At 41.5% G+C, this 17,755-nt stretch overlaps 1 long non-coding RNA gene across 1 annotated transcript; it reads left to right on the top strand.

Moving 5' to 3' along the window:
• Positions 1-285: 285 nt before the first annotated feature.
• Positions 286-2,743, top strand: LOC117253135 (uncharacterized). Its single transcript, XR_004501369.2, has 3 exons — positions 286-467; positions 922-1,100; positions 1,243-2,743. It is a non-coding gene; the product is annotated as an uncharacterized LOC117253135 (long non-coding RNA).
• Positions 2,744-17,755: the final 15,012 nt, after the last annotated feature.

Genomic DNA, 17,755 nt, shown 5'->3' with positions numbered 1-17,755 from the left:
AGCAAAAGCTCGACTGTCTGATGTTTCCAAACGACATTGTGTCTGATTTTCCTGTGGTGTGGGGTGTGTTAAGAGTGATTTTGTCCAGTCTGATCCGCTCGGAGGGCCTCGGAAGGAGAGATCGTAAATAATGAACATGTTTAATATTTGCAACCAGAAATCCTGTAGTGAGTGAGGTGTTCCAAGAGGAGCCGAGCACGTACAGTGTGTAATGTCACGTGTATCGGACCAACAGCCAATCAAGACGCGAGCTGAGTCAGCTGACTGACAGAAGAGGAAGTGAAAACAAACATGAGACATGGCACCGATGAAGACCAAAGTCTCTTGGACCTCCGAAATGGAGGACCAACTTGTTGACTTGTGGCAACAGCATGAATGCTTGTATAACGTTTCACCCAAAACTTACCGCAACAGAACAGACAAAGAGAAGAGTCGGACCGAAATTGCTACTGCAATGGATGTACCCGGTAAGTAATCGCTAACAGCTAACTTACCACATTTAGCATCATCATAACATTGGCTTCAGGATAGATTAGATTGTGTATGTGTCTTCACCTATGAATCAAAATCAAATTCTAAATTATTCAACCCCTTCATGGTTGTGAGAAGGGTGAAACGGTTCATTAAAAAATCCGTCCCTAACCCTAATTTTCATTGGGAGTTGAATACTTTTAATTGCAACTGCACATGCCAGCAGTTTGAAAAGATCAAATAGCTCAGCGTTTTAATATCAGTTATTTTGTGTGTGTGTGTGTGTGTGTCTGAATAAAAGAGAAATTTACAATAAGATTACAGTATGTGTGTGTGTTTGTGAATAAAAGAGAAAATTACAATAAGATTACAGTGTGTGTGTGTGTGAGAGAGAGAGAGAGAGAGAATAAAAGACAAAATTGCAATAAGATTACAGTATTTCTTGCTCAGTAATTGCAGTGGAAGAAGTAAAGACGAGAAGCACTACATTGAGAACCCAGTATTCAAAGCTCCTGAAGTCCAAACCCAGTAGGAGTGGGGAAAAACCATTAACAAGCAAGCAAAAATGGTTGCTGAAGGCTTCGATGTTTCTGAAGCAACTTGTCACTCAACAGGCAACTGAGAGCAGCGTAAGTGGTATTACCAAATTTTTTGTTGTTGACTCGAATCATTATTGTTACTATTATTATTATTGTTATTATTATTATACACTGTGTTTTTAGTCATCCCGTTATCTATATGTGGAGGCATCACATTATCCTTTTCTTACAGCTTCACCAATCAGTGAAAGAAGCCCTGGCTGCTGAGGACCCCACCAGTGATCTAGATGATGAGTTGGCGACATCTTCAGACTTCACTGTGGAGGTGTCAGCAAGTGCATCCAGCAGTTTGAGGAAGAGCATCATGCTCGAAATGTCACGCAAAATAAAAAATTGCATACAGGAGCTCTTTTGGTGTGCGGATCGCTTTTTTATTTTTTCACGCTTTTGATACTTTGTGATCCAGCACCCAATCCAGTGGGCTTCAGGGATGTGCGTGTCCTAGTTTTTAATCATAGCAAGTGCATCTCAACCAAATACTCCTCTGAATGATGATGAGAGTCTCACACCTCCCACCCATACCAAGAAGCGAAAGAAAAGCCAATCTGCTGATTTAATTGAATATCAGAAAGTCAAAATGTTGCAGCAGATGTCTACCACTTTTCTGGCAGGTAGTAGCAGGCCTGTGCCAGATAGTGACACTACTGTACCTTTGGAGCACAAGTAACTGAGGAGTTGAGGGCAATTAAGGCTCGTCAGGCTAGCCATAGGGCAATGCTAGATGGTGATGAGGAAATAAGACTGTACGGTTTTGGCTGGGTTTACCAAAGGATATTGTTCCGTTTTAGCCAGTCTGTTCTAAATTTGTTGGTATTTCATGGCTGCATTTGCACCTGTGTGTTCTGTTTTTGTGTATGTAAATAGGTGTGTGCCACAGCCCGGCGGTGATTGGCGGATTGATTAGGTCCTGGTTCCTGATTGGCTGCAGCCAAGATGGCGGTTGCCGGTGAGCTAGCAGGCATACCTCACCTTCCTCCTCTCCCAACCGGCCACACATTATTGTAGTGAACCATCATTTTGTATAGATTGTTGAATCGTAGGGGTGGACTGCCAGTTTTGTTCCTCACACTTTTATCCTGTTTATTTAGTTTGGGAGGTAAGCTTTTTGTCATTTGTTTCTTATTATTTGGTTAGGTTATTTACTTACTCCCTGGACAGGATTGTTTTTGTTTCTTATTTTGGCCTTAGTCCACCCTGATGTTATTATTTCACTAAATTCTGTTATTTAAATATTGTTATACATTTGCATTATTGATTGTTCCACATGTTTGTGTTATTGTGGCTACTTGGGACTTGGGGAAGATGGGCCTTTCATGTTGTGTCTCAGACACCCCTAGACTGGGCATAACAACATGTCAGTTTCAAGACACTAGCACTTTATTTGTGAGTCATTGTTTTTTGTTATACTTGAAAATACTTAGGTTAACATTTTTGAAGAATTGTATGAGCAAAGGGAACTTGATATGTCAGTTCAATGCTAACTGAAGCTCTTCATTTACATTTATTTAAGTTCATTTCAAATTCAGTACCTGTTTTGCAGCTTTGAGATTTTCAGGAGACGCTGAATGTTATCTTCAAATGTTACATTTTATAAATGAACAAGAAAAAAATAGCTGGAAATATTTTTTATTCAGTATTTTTATTTACAAAAAGTATTTACAAAAAATAAACAAGCTCAGGTGAGTTGAAGTGTCACTGTCTTTTTTTCTTTAAATGTTTACATTCTCTGAATGAACAAGGGAAAAATGCTGGAAATATTTTTTTCTTCAGTATTTACAAAAATATAACAAGCTCAGCTGAGTTCGAGTCAATTTCTTTTATCTTCAAAAATTTTTTTATATTTTCTGAATGAACAAGGGAAAATGCTGTTGATATTTCTTCAGTGTTTACAAACTAAAACAAGTTCAGTTGAGTTAAAGTGTCGATTTCTTTTTTTAAAATTAACACTAAAAGTAACAACACAATTGTGTCAGTGCTTTAGAGTATGTCAAAACCTCAACTAAGGAAAAAAAAGAACAAAATATTTTAGCTCTTCAAACTGAAGAGCTAACAGGCTAAATGAAGTTATCCTGCCAGGGAACCTGGCCTGCAGGTGTAACAAAATATCTCTTCAGTTTGTCTCTGACTGCTTTGGCAGCCATGGAGTTGTTGCCACTTCTCCCAGGTTGAAGAGGGAGCATAGCTCCCAGGCCATCATTCATCCAGGAACCCTCCATGAGCCTGTGGTCTGCGCCTTCTGTGTCGGCCAAGCCTGGAGTTGTGTATGTCTCGGACCGAACCTCGCACAAGTAGTTGTGGAGACATACGCATGCCAGAACCATCTTTTGCACCTTATCAGGGTTGAGCATAATTGTGGAGAGGAATACTCTCCACCTGTTAGCAAGTATACCAAACCCATTCTCCACCATTCTGCGTCCGCAAGAGAGTCGGTAATTGAAAACTCTCTGCTCATGGTCCATCTGGCGAAAAGAGTATGGCTTCATGAGGTCGATGCGCAAAGGATATGCATCATCCCCTATAAACATAAAAGGGACTTCCATGTCAGAGCCTGGGAGCAATTTTGCTGCAGGAATACTGAGGAGATTCTTGTCAAGCGCTTACTCCTGCATCAGATGCTCTGCCCTGTGCTCCCACGCTGACGTACTTGAATTGGTACTTGGCATCAACTACAGCCATCAGCAACACAGAGAAATGTCCTTTGCAGTTCCGAAAGGTGCTTCCACTATGTGCTGGTGGCTGTATACTGATGTGCTTTCCATCAATAGCACCTGGGGAAACTGCCATCTCTGAAGAAACTCTTCTGCAATATCCAGCCATTCCTTTTCATTTTCACCCAATTATTAAAAACACTGAATAACATTTAATAACTTTCTCAAAGGCTAATATGAAAAGAAAGTGATGTTACATTTAATATGAGTTACGCATTAACTCTGTCAGTGATTCTTTTTATGACTGTAGCTGTGTATTTTTTCCCGGAAGTTTTCTCCCCTGTTGTCGTGGTGAATCATAGTATCGGAGCTCCATTGATGATGGCTTTATCACTAAGATGCTCAAGTCAAAAATGTCTTATCTTTTGACTGCTTGTCTCTGATATCTCCTAACAGTTTTCCAAGAGATTTCTGATATTTACTTTGAAACCGATGCTATATTGCTGCATACTCTGTAGTTCTTATGCACAGAGCGTGGCTGGCAGTGAATGCTTGAAAGACATAGCAACAGTAACCAAGGCAGCGGGGCTTAGCTCATGTTATCCAATGACATTCCGTTTGGAGCTTCCACCTTGTTCCCCGGCGCTGCGTTGTGGTTGTTTGTCCCTCTTCACCGAAGGACACGGCAGTCATTACGGTAAGTGGTAGGAGCTTGCTTGTAGCGTAGTCATTTTGTGAATGTTGCTCGTGCTTCTGACATTATATGTGGGTTTGTATGCTATGTAAACTATATGTGTACCTACATTATATCAATTGGAATATATCGTCACTAGCTCAGCTCAGTAAGATATCGTAGCAGTTCGTTAGCGTAGCCGTTCGTTAGCAAAGCGGCTAGTTAGCGTAGCGGCTAGGTAGCGTAGGACTTACTTAGCCCCCAGCATCCTTCGACTCAGCAGGAGAGTGCGGTATTTTAGGTGTTGCGTCAGCTCACACTGGTTGTTTTTAAACTGTGGAATATTCAGTGATTAAATTGCAATGCTTTGCCATTAGCTTAGTTTAGTAAGCTAGCGTAACTTAGCGGGTAGTTAGCGTAACGGCTATTTAGCCGCCATTGTTCTCTGACTCGGCCAGAGAGTGATGTGTTGTAACTTAGGGGAGAGGGGTGTCAAACGGAACATTTTTTCATATTTCCCTCTCTGCACAGAGATGCATTTATATATAGTAACCACATTTTCATAGTGAACCCAACCATGTTTGCAAAGTTTGGATGAATGAGTCGCACTCAATCTAGCAGGAAACGAAGCTCATCTGCCTGTTTGCCTCCGCATGCAGGGATGAACAGATCCACGGTAGAATTAACCGCAAAACACGTAAATAACTTCATATTACTGGCGTGTAACACTCATTAATGCTTAAGCTGAGTCCTCTGGGAAATGAGAATGTCCAATTGAAATAATCTTCTCATGTTTAATGTCTGAAAATGAATTACATTTGTCCAGTACTCTGTGATATAGCCTACTGTGTTTAACAAAGCATGTTCCAATGTAATTAAAGCTTTATGTGTTTGTGGACATAATTGATTTAATAATACAAGTAGACAGTATTTGAAGAAGAAGTTAGAATGCAGTGTGGTCATGAAACTGTTTGGCCTTGTCAGTCAAAAAAGTGTATCAGTTGTGTGTTTGTGTGTTTGTGTCAGCTACTGTCAATGTCAAATCATTAGTAAATTATCAGTTTGATTTTAATATGCTTAATAACTGGGTCTTTATACTTTTAGATGCCCCGTGGCAAGTCCTACCGTCGCTCTGAGGTGGCTAAGTGGAGGATGTCGGAGCGACAGTTGGCCTCCAGTGACGCTGGTGCATGTATGTGGCGTGCCTTCTTGAAATCAACTTTTCATGTATATCCTTGCTGTATGACTGAGTTGAACTCCTAACTTTGTGTATTTTTATAGTCCTGAAAAGCTCACATATTGATGTGATTGATGATTAGAAGTTTTAGTTGTGTGTTTTCAGCCTAAAAGAAATCCTGTCTTTTGTTCCAGCTTGTTCTTCTTGTAGGGGCGTCCCATCTGCACTCCCTTGCAGATGGGATTGTGCTGATGCCAGAGGATTGCTACACCTTTGGCATCATGTCCACTCCAGGGGCGTGCGCTGACCAGCTCAGGACTGAGGATGAAAATGCTGTTCTTCCTTGGATCTCTGATGCTGTCTGTGTCATGGCCCCTAGGAACAACCTGACGGCCAGCAAGACGCCTAAGCAAGGAGGCATAGCTTTTGGCCAATACCTGGCCACTGTCTACAGCGTCTGGCCGACTGCACAGGTAGGTTATTCATGTATTCTTTTTAATGAGGCTGATGTGTTCAGGTCAATATGATTTTGTCATTAACCATTATTATTTTGTTTAGGTCTTCGCTGGGACCTTGTCCCACACTTGACAGTCCCGGGGGATATCCAAGAGTTTTTCCGGCATGACGCCGCATGTCAGCACGTCTCGGTATGTTTGAAAATAATGATACATGGTTCTAAACAGTTTTATGAAGGCTTATGAGAATTATATATTTTACATATAATTTCTAATATTATACCCATTATGGTTTTCTAATAAGAAAGTTGACATTGCCTTTTTAAAATGTGTTTTTTCGTTTGTTTCTGTTCTTGTTCCTTTTTTTTTAAGGTGTGAAATATTTTCACCACGCTGACCGCTTCCCCCTGAACAACCGCAAGCTGTGGAGCTGTGAAGGTGTAAGTAGAATATATTATTTTCATATCATAAATAGAAAATTATTCAACACAGTATGTTTGACAGTAAAAGTCACATTTTTCAAAATAATATTTAAATTTTTTTTTTTGTCATTGTTTTGTGTTTGTAGGTGCACCCCAGTGACGACATGGGGATGCCTATTCTCGTGGAGTCGCTGTTGGCTGCCACCAAACAGCACCTGGAGATACCAGCACCTAAGTCACAGGTGTTGCGCCCGGTGTCTCCCAAGCCTCTGCCAAAGATGGTTCCACGTGTGATTGAGGTGGGGGCCCCTCCTGAGTGGACGTCTGTACAGTCGGGCAGGAAGGTAAGAGACTGAACTTTGTAAATATGTTTCATGAAATAAAAATAAGGTTGTGAATTGATCCACTTTTTTTTTTTTTTTGCTTTTTGTCATTACAGAGGAACCACTCTGAACATAAGCATGGCTCTGGTTCATCACAGAGATGAGTGGTTCATCATGTAGTATGTGATCTTTCATTTAACCATGATATTTACATAACAGTGATAGTTTGTGTGCATGTCTGTCAACACTGCCTTGCGAGAGTGTTTCATTCATATTGTATATGGATTACGCTTATGTAATATCACATAGGATAGTGTTGGGGTAGTTCCTAGGGGGTAGTCTAGCTGTTCTTAAGTGCATTCACAAGACACCCGAAGAAGCCCATAGAGATACTGTTTGTGTGTCAGAGGATAGTCAGGTGTCTGGTTATGGAAAGTTCAAAGAGACAACTCCGTAGTTCTGGTTGGAGGAGGGTTCCTTGGGGGTAGTCTAGCTGTTCTTTTAAGTGCATTCAATGGCACAAGACATGTTCCTGATCAAATATGTAATGTAATTAATGTATGTAATAATTTGCAATAAAATTGTATGATGTTTTACACCCTGGTTTCCCATCTCACTTAAATACTGAACCATGATACTGAACTGGTACATGGTAATGAATGGGACAGTTTCATCATCAGAAATTGTAAGAATGTTGTAATTTAAGAGTAAAAGTCAAGGAATGAGTTGTTTATATGTAGTCATTGCTTAATAGTAAGACAAAAGTAATTAAGTGGTAATCATGTAGAGTTTCAGTAGTAATTCAAAAGGGTTTGTGTAGAAATAAAAAGTAATTCAATAGTGATGAGTAGTGATAAAACACTACATACGCAGAAGGATGTAGTAATTCCATAGGGATTGTGAAGGCATACAGCAGTAAATGTGTAAGCATTGTGTAGTTATTCAATGATAAATGTGAAGGAATGAGTAGTGATTATATAGTAATTTCCCAAAATCCAATAGTGAGACAGAAGTGATTAAGTGATAATCATGTACAGTTTCAATAGTAATTCAAAAGGTTTGTGTAGAAATGAAAAGTAATTCAGTAGTGATAAAACACTACATACACAGAAAGATGTAGTAATTCCAAAGGGATTGTGAAAACATACAGCAGTAAATGTGTAAGCATTGTGTAGTTATTCAATAATAAATGTGAAGGAATGAGTAGTGATTATATAGTAATTTCCCAAAATCCAATAGTGAGACAGAAGTGATTAAGTAGGGATGTGCAGGGATTTGAATAGGCATCATGTAGTAATTGTCAGTAGTGATCAGTAGTGAAATCACCCAATACATTACTCATTACTATTCAAATCACTACACAAATCACCACACAGCTCAATAGCAATCAAGTAGTGAAACAGTAGTTTATGTGTAAGTATTTAGTAGTAGTGATGAGTAGTGATTCAGTAGTGTTTTTTCATGAGAGCTCTCTGGAATCTGGCAATATAAGAACCATGATGCTGGGACATTGTGTCACTTCACAGCTGTCCAAAACATGTGGTTTGTGCCAGGCTGACATGATTGGCAGTATTTTTTCATTATTGCAAGAAATTCCATTGACTCATTCACAAGTCAAAAATGTGTTTTATCTGAAAGAAACATGCAATATTTACATCTAAGATAATAGAAAAATAGTCAACCAAGTGCAATGATGTCTTCCAAGATAATATTTGTTTTTCAGTTTCAGTTATATATTGGGGGGACATTTTGGGCATTGGTTGGGGGGCACGTGTCCCCCTCAATGTATATGGTGACTACTGCCCTGTCAGCATTTATAATTAGGCTACAGTTGTCTGGGTGCACTAAGGTGAAGTGGCTGGTCTTGTCATACAAAGTTTGATGGAGTGTCAACTGGACAGTATGGAGGTATTTGCATCTTGAAAGCTGAACTACAAATGTGGATAGACAGGGAGAAACACACGCAAGCCTAAGACGTGGTAAGATACCATATTATTCACTATATGAAGTGACTGATAACAAGATCTGTATAATGGATTGTAAAGAAATTCGTCAGGTTTTTATTTTGTAGACAATCTGGATTTATAGCATAATGGGATGACAGCACAATGATGTGTGTGGTATCACTGGAAAGCTCTGCTCCTGCGCTTTCATGTGATATGTGTGGCATTTCTGTGCGAGCCTGCATTCGCCAGTAATCCATCCAAGAGTAATATGTGTGCAAAGCTGTATTTATCATTTTTTTTCGCTGTGAAAACACTGGACTACTGACAAGTGCTTGGCTACAATTCCGCTGTTTCACGTGATATGCGTGGCTTCTCGCTATGACGAACAGTTGCGGAGAAAATCCACAGAGAAGAACAGATGTGAATTTGGACGCACTATGTATCGTTCAGGCCCATAGGGTTAATTACAGGTTATATCATCAGAACCATGAATAAAGTAGGCTACTTCATATCATATGAGAGACGGTACTGAAAATATCTTGGACTGTTTTTACTTACTTAATTACTCCTCTTCATCCCTTATGGGACATAAGGCTTCAATGAGCTCTCTCCATTGTATTCGGTTCTTGGCAGCATGTTGCGCCTCTCCCCATGAGAGGTTCATCTGTTCCAGCTCCTGTGTCACAGTTCTGCGCCAGGTGATTTTGGGCCTCCCAGGTTTTCTTTGCCTGGTGGTGTCCATCTTATGGCAGATTTTGTGATCCGATCCTGCTCCATTCTCAACACGTCCTAGCCATCTCAGGCGTCTGTGTGTAATTTCCTTGGTGATGCTCCGGCTACCTGTTTTCTTGTACAGTTCATGGTTGTAGATTTTATTAGGCCAAAAGATCTGGCATATCTGTCTGAGGCATCCATTGTGAAAAACTTCCAGTCTCCTCATGTCTGTTTTGACCTCTCGCCAGCTCTCTGCACCATACAGCAGAACAGACTTGACATTGCTGTTATACACTAGCATCTTTGTTTTAAGGCTGTATTGCTTGGACCTCCAGATGGAACAGAGTATGGAAAAGGCAAACCGGGCCTTTCCCAGCCTTGCGTTGATGTCTTTTTGTGCCCCGCTGTCCTTACTGACGAGGCTCCCAAGGTACGTGAAATCTTCCACAAACTCAAGCGGTTCCCCGTTCACAAGGATGGGTGCTGTGGGGGTGGAGTTCACATACATCACTTGGGTTTTGGAGGTGTTGATGTTGAGTCCAACCTGTCTGACAAAGTTCTTAAGTCTGTCTGTTTTAACCTGCATGTTGGGGTAGTTGGTTCAAAGGAGAGTAAGGTCGTCAGCAAAGTCAAGAGCTTCCAGCTGGGAGAACAGGGTCCACTGGATGCCTCTAGGTCTATCTGCTGTGGTGTTTTTTGTGATCCAGTCAGTGGTGACAAGGAAGAGTGAAGAACAATAAGACCATTGGACCAGTCTTCAGGGATGGTGTCGCTCTTTCAGATGTTTTGAAAGAGGTCTGTCAGAACTCGTGTTGATGTGGGAATATCAGCCTTCAGCATCTCAGCATGAATAGCATCTATGCCACATGCCTTACCACCCTTAAGGGCCTAGATGGAGGTTCTGACCTCAGCAGAGTCAGGGGGGCTGGTGTTGATATCCAGGATATTGTCTGTTGTTGTGATGTTGGTTGTTCTGGCTCAGGGAGGTTGAGCACTGAAGTGTTGAACCCATCTGGCTGCTTGCTCACGCTCTGATGTACAGATGTTGCCATTCTTTTCCCTAACATGGGTAGTTTGGCTTGTACATTTGTCGCAGAGTCGCTTGGTTATCTTGTAGACTGTGCCCAGGTTACCATATGCTGCAGTCTTCTCAGATTCGCTTGCCAGGTTTTCAACATAGCCCCTCTTGTCTCTCCTGGCGCTCCTCTTCACCTCTCTGTCCTTGTTTTTATAGGCCATCTTGGCTTTCTCAAGGAGTCGTTGGGACTTGTTGTTCAGTGTCTTTGCCTTCAGCTGTTTCTTCTCTTCAATTTTCTGCCAAGTGTTTGCTGAGATCCATTCTTTGGCCCCTTTCTGTTTGAAGCCCAGGACTTTTTGTGCTGTTTGTGAGTAGATGGTCTTGATAGCATCCCATTTGTTGTTTATGGAGGGTTCCTCTTCCACTGCAGTGGCAGCAGAATCTAGTAGGTTAAAGCAATTTCTAAGTTTCAACACAAACTCTTTGTTATTTCTTGGGTACTGGAGTTTGCCAATATCCAATTTCTTCTGTTGCTGGCCTTGTGGGACTGACTTCATCAACTTGCGCGTGATGGTGGCAGCGATTAGATAGTGTTCGCTGTAGGCATCTGAACCCTGGTATGCTCTAACATGATGAAGTGACCTGCGCCATTTACCGTTGATGATAAAGTGGTCTATTTGGTTGATAGTCCTAACATCAGGTGACTTCCATGTGAGCTTGTGGATGTTCTTGTGTGGGAAGAAGGTACTGCTGATGACCAAGTTGTTATTTGTGCAGAAGTCAACAAGGCGTTCTGCATTGTTGTTTCTTTCACCACATCCATGGGTGCCCATTGTCATCTTGTAGTTGGAATTGTTAGTTCCCACTTTGGCATTCATGTCGTCACTTATAAGAAGCATGTCATGCTAGGGTACCTCAGAAACTGCCATTTGTAGTTGGACTGTGAGGCAGTAAAATGTCAGTTGTGTGGGATGAAAACTGATTGATTGATTGATTGATTGACTTCTTTATTGATAATGAACACGTATCAGTACATACACAGGAACACCATTATCAAAAGGATAAAAAACACAATAAAGCTGGAAGCTTATTTCCATTGTGGTCCTTAGGGTGATTGAGTGTTGAGTGTACTGATGGGTGAAATGTTTGGATGCGTGTGAGTGAGTAAAGGTAAGGGTGCATTTCAACGCTGCATCTGTCGACACTGTGGAATAAGCGTGGGTGTGCCTTCCACGCAGGGGCAGGAGAACACAAGGACATACATCCAATACAATACAATACAATACAAGATCGGCAGTTCAGGAGGCAGAGGCAGCTCTTAAGCATGCAGAGATTGTAGGTAATATTCAGTTTGGCCGGGGAGGCCTGGGGCTTGGCTCAGGCAAACCGGTATGGAATAAAGCAGGTCTCAAAGATAAAAGAAAGCTGGTTGTAGAACAGATACGTAGACAGGAAGAGATGTTAAGGGGTGTAAAGGTAGTGGCTCAGGCTAAACAGGGACAGTGGTTGAATTGGGAAAGTGTAGAGAAGAGGAAGCTTAGTTGGAGGGACCTGTGGAGTATGGAGGAGAATCGTATTAGATTCCTGGTAGGGGCTACATACGATGTGTTACCAACCCCCCAGAACCTAAAACTGTGGGTAAATGAGGATCCATCATGCCCATTGTGTTCAGGTACCGCAACCTTAAAGCATATTTTGTCAGGCTGTAAAGTTAGCTTGTCACAAAGCCGATATACATGGCGACATAACCAGGTGTTGAAATGTTTAGCTGCAGACATCGAAGGGAAATGAAGACAGGTGAATTCAGAAGGTGTTAAGCATAGGAGTTTAGTAATTCAGTTTGTCCATGAGGGAGAGAAATTCAGAAGGAATAAGTTAGTAAGGAGGCAAGGGTGTGACCGCCTAGAAGGTGCTTGTGATTGGGAAATGCAAGTAGATTTAGGGGGAAAGCTTGTTGTTCCCCAGGAAATAATTTGTACCAGGCAGAGGCCTGACTTAGTGTTGTGGTCAGTGAGTCAACGGATAGTTTATTTCATTGAGCTGACAGTTCCTTGGGAAGACTCAGTGGAAGAAGCCTATGAAAGAAAAAAGCTTAGATATGCAGACTTAGGAGCAGAAGCTGAGCAGCGAGGATGGAAGACTAGGATTTGTCCAGTGGAAGTGGGGTGTAGGGGATTCATAGCAAGATCAGCTGTCTCGCTCCTGGGGGAACTCGGAGTGCGGGAACAGAGTTTGAGGAAGACAGTGAGGGAGATGAAGCAATTAAATGTAGCCAGTGGATCTATAAGAGAAGAAATAATGTCAGTTGGGGGCCAGCAGTGGGAACTACTAAGCAGGGCACATAACTCCTTGAGATCAGGTGGAGAGATCCACTTCCTCTCAGGAGGAAATCCAGGAAGAGGAAGGTTATTTAAGTGTGGGAGTGGCCTATTTGAATCCATTTTGTTTGAGGCCATGCGGCAAGGTGAGTGTGCTTGCTGATCCTGTAAGTTCATTTAGCTCCTTTAACTTTAGCTTATATTGTAGTTATGCTATGTAGCATGTGAAATAGAGTATGGTGAATGTGCTAGGAAAGGTAGTATCAGCCCTGTTTCTACCTGGAGCTCGCATGTACGGAGCCTGGGTTTGGTTGAAGGTGGCAGTGCTGTTTGGGCTGAGAAAGTCATGTGTAAGTAAGGTAAAGGAGGTTATTGGGTTGGTGCGGGGAGGGGACCAACTAGACGAAACACTGGTGATAGGAGGTTCCCACCCGATGACCCCAAAGACATGCTAGTTATCACTGCTCACTGGTTTGTATAGTTAAGCCTTGCCATATTAGCTCATCATAGGGTTTAGGTTATTCACTGAGTGTTGATCCTTTCTCTAGAGCACAAACTTCTTGTGTTTATTTGAACTCAGAACTAGCCCAGCTAGTGACTGCTGTGAATAGGGCAGCTGACAACAAGGGAAAGACCATGTGACCACTTGGAAAGACAGCTGACAGGAGGGAAAAGACCCCAAAGGTGCTGGCATGGGGTAGCAACCCATAGTAGCAGTGGTGAGGCCTAGCAGCCTTACTACAACCAAAATTAGCTACAGTCAACATAGGAAAAATACCCCAAGAGTCAGTGAGAGCAGGGGTGGAAGATGACTCACAGGTGGATCACACGGTAACAGACATTGGAACGGACATGACTATGCATTGGATCTATGACTCAGTGAATGATAGGGGCACGGACCTATCCACCAGGGCTAGAATTAGCAGCACTCAGAGCAAGGCGAGCGCATCGGTAGAGGATAAAAGTAGCACAGTTGAGAATAATATGCTTCAGGTTTGTTCTTGTGGCTGGCAGAAAGTAACATCAGTAAAAGGCCTCAGAACTCATCAGGGAAAGAAGAAGTGTGTGGCAAAGAAAGGGCAGAGTAGGCGCATTGATCAGTACTTCCTAAGAAGTCAGTCAAGTCAGTCGGATGAAGTCCAGCGGCAGGTAGAAAACCACAGTTCGCAGGATATCAGTAACACTGCCACTGAGGAGGAGGAGGAGGAGGGGGTAGTAAGAGAGGATGCAGGTGACACTGAGGCCAGTGTGCCAGTCAGAGAGAGAACCATGGAGCAAAAGGTTAGAGTTAGATGGCCTAGGGCAAATGACAGTAAAGAATGGGAGATAGTTAATAGAGATTTGTCAGTAATCTTAAGTAGGCTTAGAGGAAATGCAACAGAAAGGTTAGAAAATGGGAGATATAATTTACTCATATGGCGTAGAGAGGTTTGGGTTGCATGAGAGAAAGAGGAGTGAGAGGGTACAGTCAGGTAAGTCTAGGCGGCAAAGAGAAATGGAGGAGCTAGTCAAGGAAAGGAGACAGTTAAGAAAGGTGTGGAGAAAGGCTACAGAAGAAGAAAGGGAGGGAATTAAGGTGTTGCAAGAGGAGTTGAGAAGCAGGCTAGCAGTTCTTAGAAGGGCAGAGCATCTCAGGAAAAAGAGGAGGAAGGAGGAACATGTAAGGACAGGTTTTTTCAGGGACCGTTTTAAGTTTGTTAAAGGATTGTTCAGCCAGGAAAAGGGAGGGCAGCTTAAAGCATAAAGGCTAGAGGTTGAAGAATATTTGAGAAATACATATTCAGATTTAGAGAAGAATAGGATAGTAGGTTTCCCACCCGATATCCCTCCATTAGAAGGGATAGAGCATGAGATGGATGTCAGACCACCTAGGTGGAAGGAAGTTCAGGAGGTGGTCAGGCGTGCAAAGGCTTCTTCGGCCCCAGGGCCTAATGGAGTCCCCTACCGGGTTTATAAAAGTGCGCCTGATACTCTTAAATTTTTGTGGAAACAGCATAAGAAAAGTTTAAAGAATAGTTTGGGAGAAACAAATTATACCAAGAGCATGGCGTAGGGCAGGGGGTGTCCTCATTCCTAAGGAGAAGGAGTCTGTGGACCTTAGCCAGTTCCGGATGATTTCTCTCTTGAATGTGGAGGGGAAGATTTTCTTTAGTGTAGCTGCGCAGAGATTAGCTAGCTACTTAGAAAGGAATAGCTTAATAGATACCATGGTGCAGAAGGCAGGAATACCAGGTTTTTCAGGGTGTTTAGAGCATACTAGCATGATCTGGCACCAGATTCAGGCAGCGAAGATTAAGAAAAGGGACCTGCATGTAGTATTTTTAGATCTTGCAAATGCGTTTAGTTCAGTACCGCATAGCCTCATTTGGAGTGCGTTTGACTACTTCAAAGTGCCACAGGTAGTTGTTAACTTAGTGAAAGCATATTTTCAGGATATTAGGTTGTGTCTAAGTACAGCAGGTTTCACAACAGGTTGGCAGAGGCTAGACATAGGCATCATGGCAGGGTGTACAGTTTCTCCATTAGCATTTACTATGGCAATGGATGTAATCATCAGGGCTTTTAAGTGGGTGGTAGGTGGGGAGAGACGACAGAACGGGTTGCATTTTTTTTTTTTTGTGATCAATTTTTTTATTGGCCATTTTTTCCTTTTTTAAAACAAAAAACACAAGAAAACGAACATTAATACAAGACACAAAAACAATAAGGATACACCAATGACAAAAAAACACAAAAACCACAAACACTTATATGAGCATACACACACATACTAACACCCCCCCCCTCCCCAAATTCAAATTTAACCCAGAAAAATCATTTAATAACAAAATAACTGGAGAAAAAGAAATAGCAACATCCAGCACCACTGACAAGCTCCTAGCAACCCTTTCCCAAAATAATGATACTGCAGAGCATTCCCAGACCATATTAATAAAAGTACCAGGGGTACCCAAGGAACATAAATCACAGTTGGGGTTTTGAGATAATTTCATGAGAAATCGTTTCCGGGTAGTGCAATATAATCTGTGTGCATAATTATAATGAATCATTTGATGATTGGGGTTCCTGGAAGAGAGAGAGGTATTAGACCAGACCATTTTATTCCAATTGATTGCACCGGATGAAATAGAAAGATCTTGATGCCAGCAATGATGTACTTGCAGGGATTTTTCTGCAGCCTTATTAATAAGTGAGTAAAAACTAGAAACCAAGCCCTTAGTGGCTTTAACTGTACAAATTTTGTGGATGGGATGGGTCTTAAACTCCTCTCCCCAGGGGACCCCATATGCACGTAAAGCACTACGAAGTTGCAAATAAAAAAAGAAAGAGTTGCCAGGTAGGTTATAATGAGATTGGAGATCCTGGAATGCCCGAAGCCTATTATCCTCCAAAATGTCAGAAAGAGTGTGAATGCCTTTAACACTCCATTGACAGAAAGAAAAAGGACGATTTTCTATACGGAGAGAAAAATTATGAAATAATGGTATATGAGGATGAAACTTCAGGTATTTATTAGTGTGTGATTCTACAATTCTCCATGTAACAATAAGATGAGAAATTATAGGTCCGAATTTAGATTTACAAGCCTTAAGAGGGATGTTAGAATAAATCACATCTTGAAGCCTGTGAGGACTTACTAACTCCTCTTCTATTGAACGCCAAGACACCTGGGCCTCTGGGTTAAGCCAGGTATAAAGAGCCCTAAGCGTGAAGGACCAGAAATAAAATTTAAAATTAGGAATGCCTAGGCCACCAGAACTTTTTAGTCTCTGTAAAATAGACATTTTGAGGTGTGGGCGTTTCCCTTTCCAAACATATTTTGTAATTAATTTTTGTAATTTTTTTCCAGTAACCAGCAGGGGGTGATATAGGAAGCATGGAACTACAAAAGTTGATTCGAGGTAATATAGTCATCTTAATAGAGGAGAGCGGATTTGGCCCAATTGATTTTGTATCCAGATATATTGCCAAAGTCATCAAAAATAGACAAAATATATTAAGTTGACTGTGCTGCATCTCCTAAAAAAAGCAATATATCATCTGCATAAAGAGAAATATAGTGATCAGTGTTATGTGCTGTAATGGGAGTATGAGTAGACTGACGCACTGCCTGGGCTAGGGGTTCTAGAGAAAGTGCAAATAACAAAGGAGACAAAACACAGCCTTGTCTAGAGCTTCTAGAAACTGGGAATAAGGAAGAACATAAGTTACTGGTCATCACCATTGCCGTGGGAGAGCAATATAAAGTTTGAACCATTCTAATAAACTGGGCTCCAAACCCCATGTGTTGCAGAACTGACCATAAGTAATGCCATTCCAAGCGATCAAAACCTTTCTCCGCATCAAGGGAGAGTACATCACATGGGGTTTGGCTACCAGAGGCAGCGTCAATAATATGTAAGAGTCTACGAATGTTGTCTGATGATAAGCGGGATTTTATAAAACCAGTCTGATCAGGGTTTATGAGCTTATGCATAAGAGGCTCCAGTTGAAGGGCTAACACTTTAGCAAATAATTTCACATCCGCATTCAAAAGAGAAAGCGGGCGATAATTGGCACAATCATTTGGGTCTTTCCCCTTTTTAAGGAGTAATGTGATAGTAGCTGTGTTAACATCTCTTGAAAAAGAACCAGTATTTAATGCATAATTAATCATATTCAAAATTAAATGACCAAGTTGAGGCCAGAAAGTTAATAAAAATTCAGGGGGAATCCCATCAAAACCTGGTGATTTACCTTTGTTCATACTACGTAATGCAGCTTCTAATTCATCCAATGTTATAGGTTTATCAAGGGACAAGACGTCACTGGGCAATAACTTAGGTAGATGAAGGTTGCTAAAAAATATATCAGAATTGGAAGAATCATGTGCAACCTCAGAGCTATATAACTTTGAAAAAAACATGCGAAAGGTGGAATTGATTTGTACAGGATCAGACACTAATTCTCCTTGTGGTGTTTTAATAGAAGAAATATTTGCAAAGTTCTCG

Source organism: Epinephelus lanceolatus, chromosome 13 (genome assembly GCF_041903045.1).
Source record: "Epinephelus lanceolatus isolate andai-2023 chromosome 13, ASM4190304v1, whole genome shotgun sequence".
Taxonomy (NCBI): Eukaryota; Metazoa; Chordata; class Actinopteri; order Perciformes; family Serranidae; genus Epinephelus; species Epinephelus lanceolatus.
Note: the sequence above shows the minus strand (reverse complement) of the source record. Positions and strands in the feature narration are given on the sequence as shown.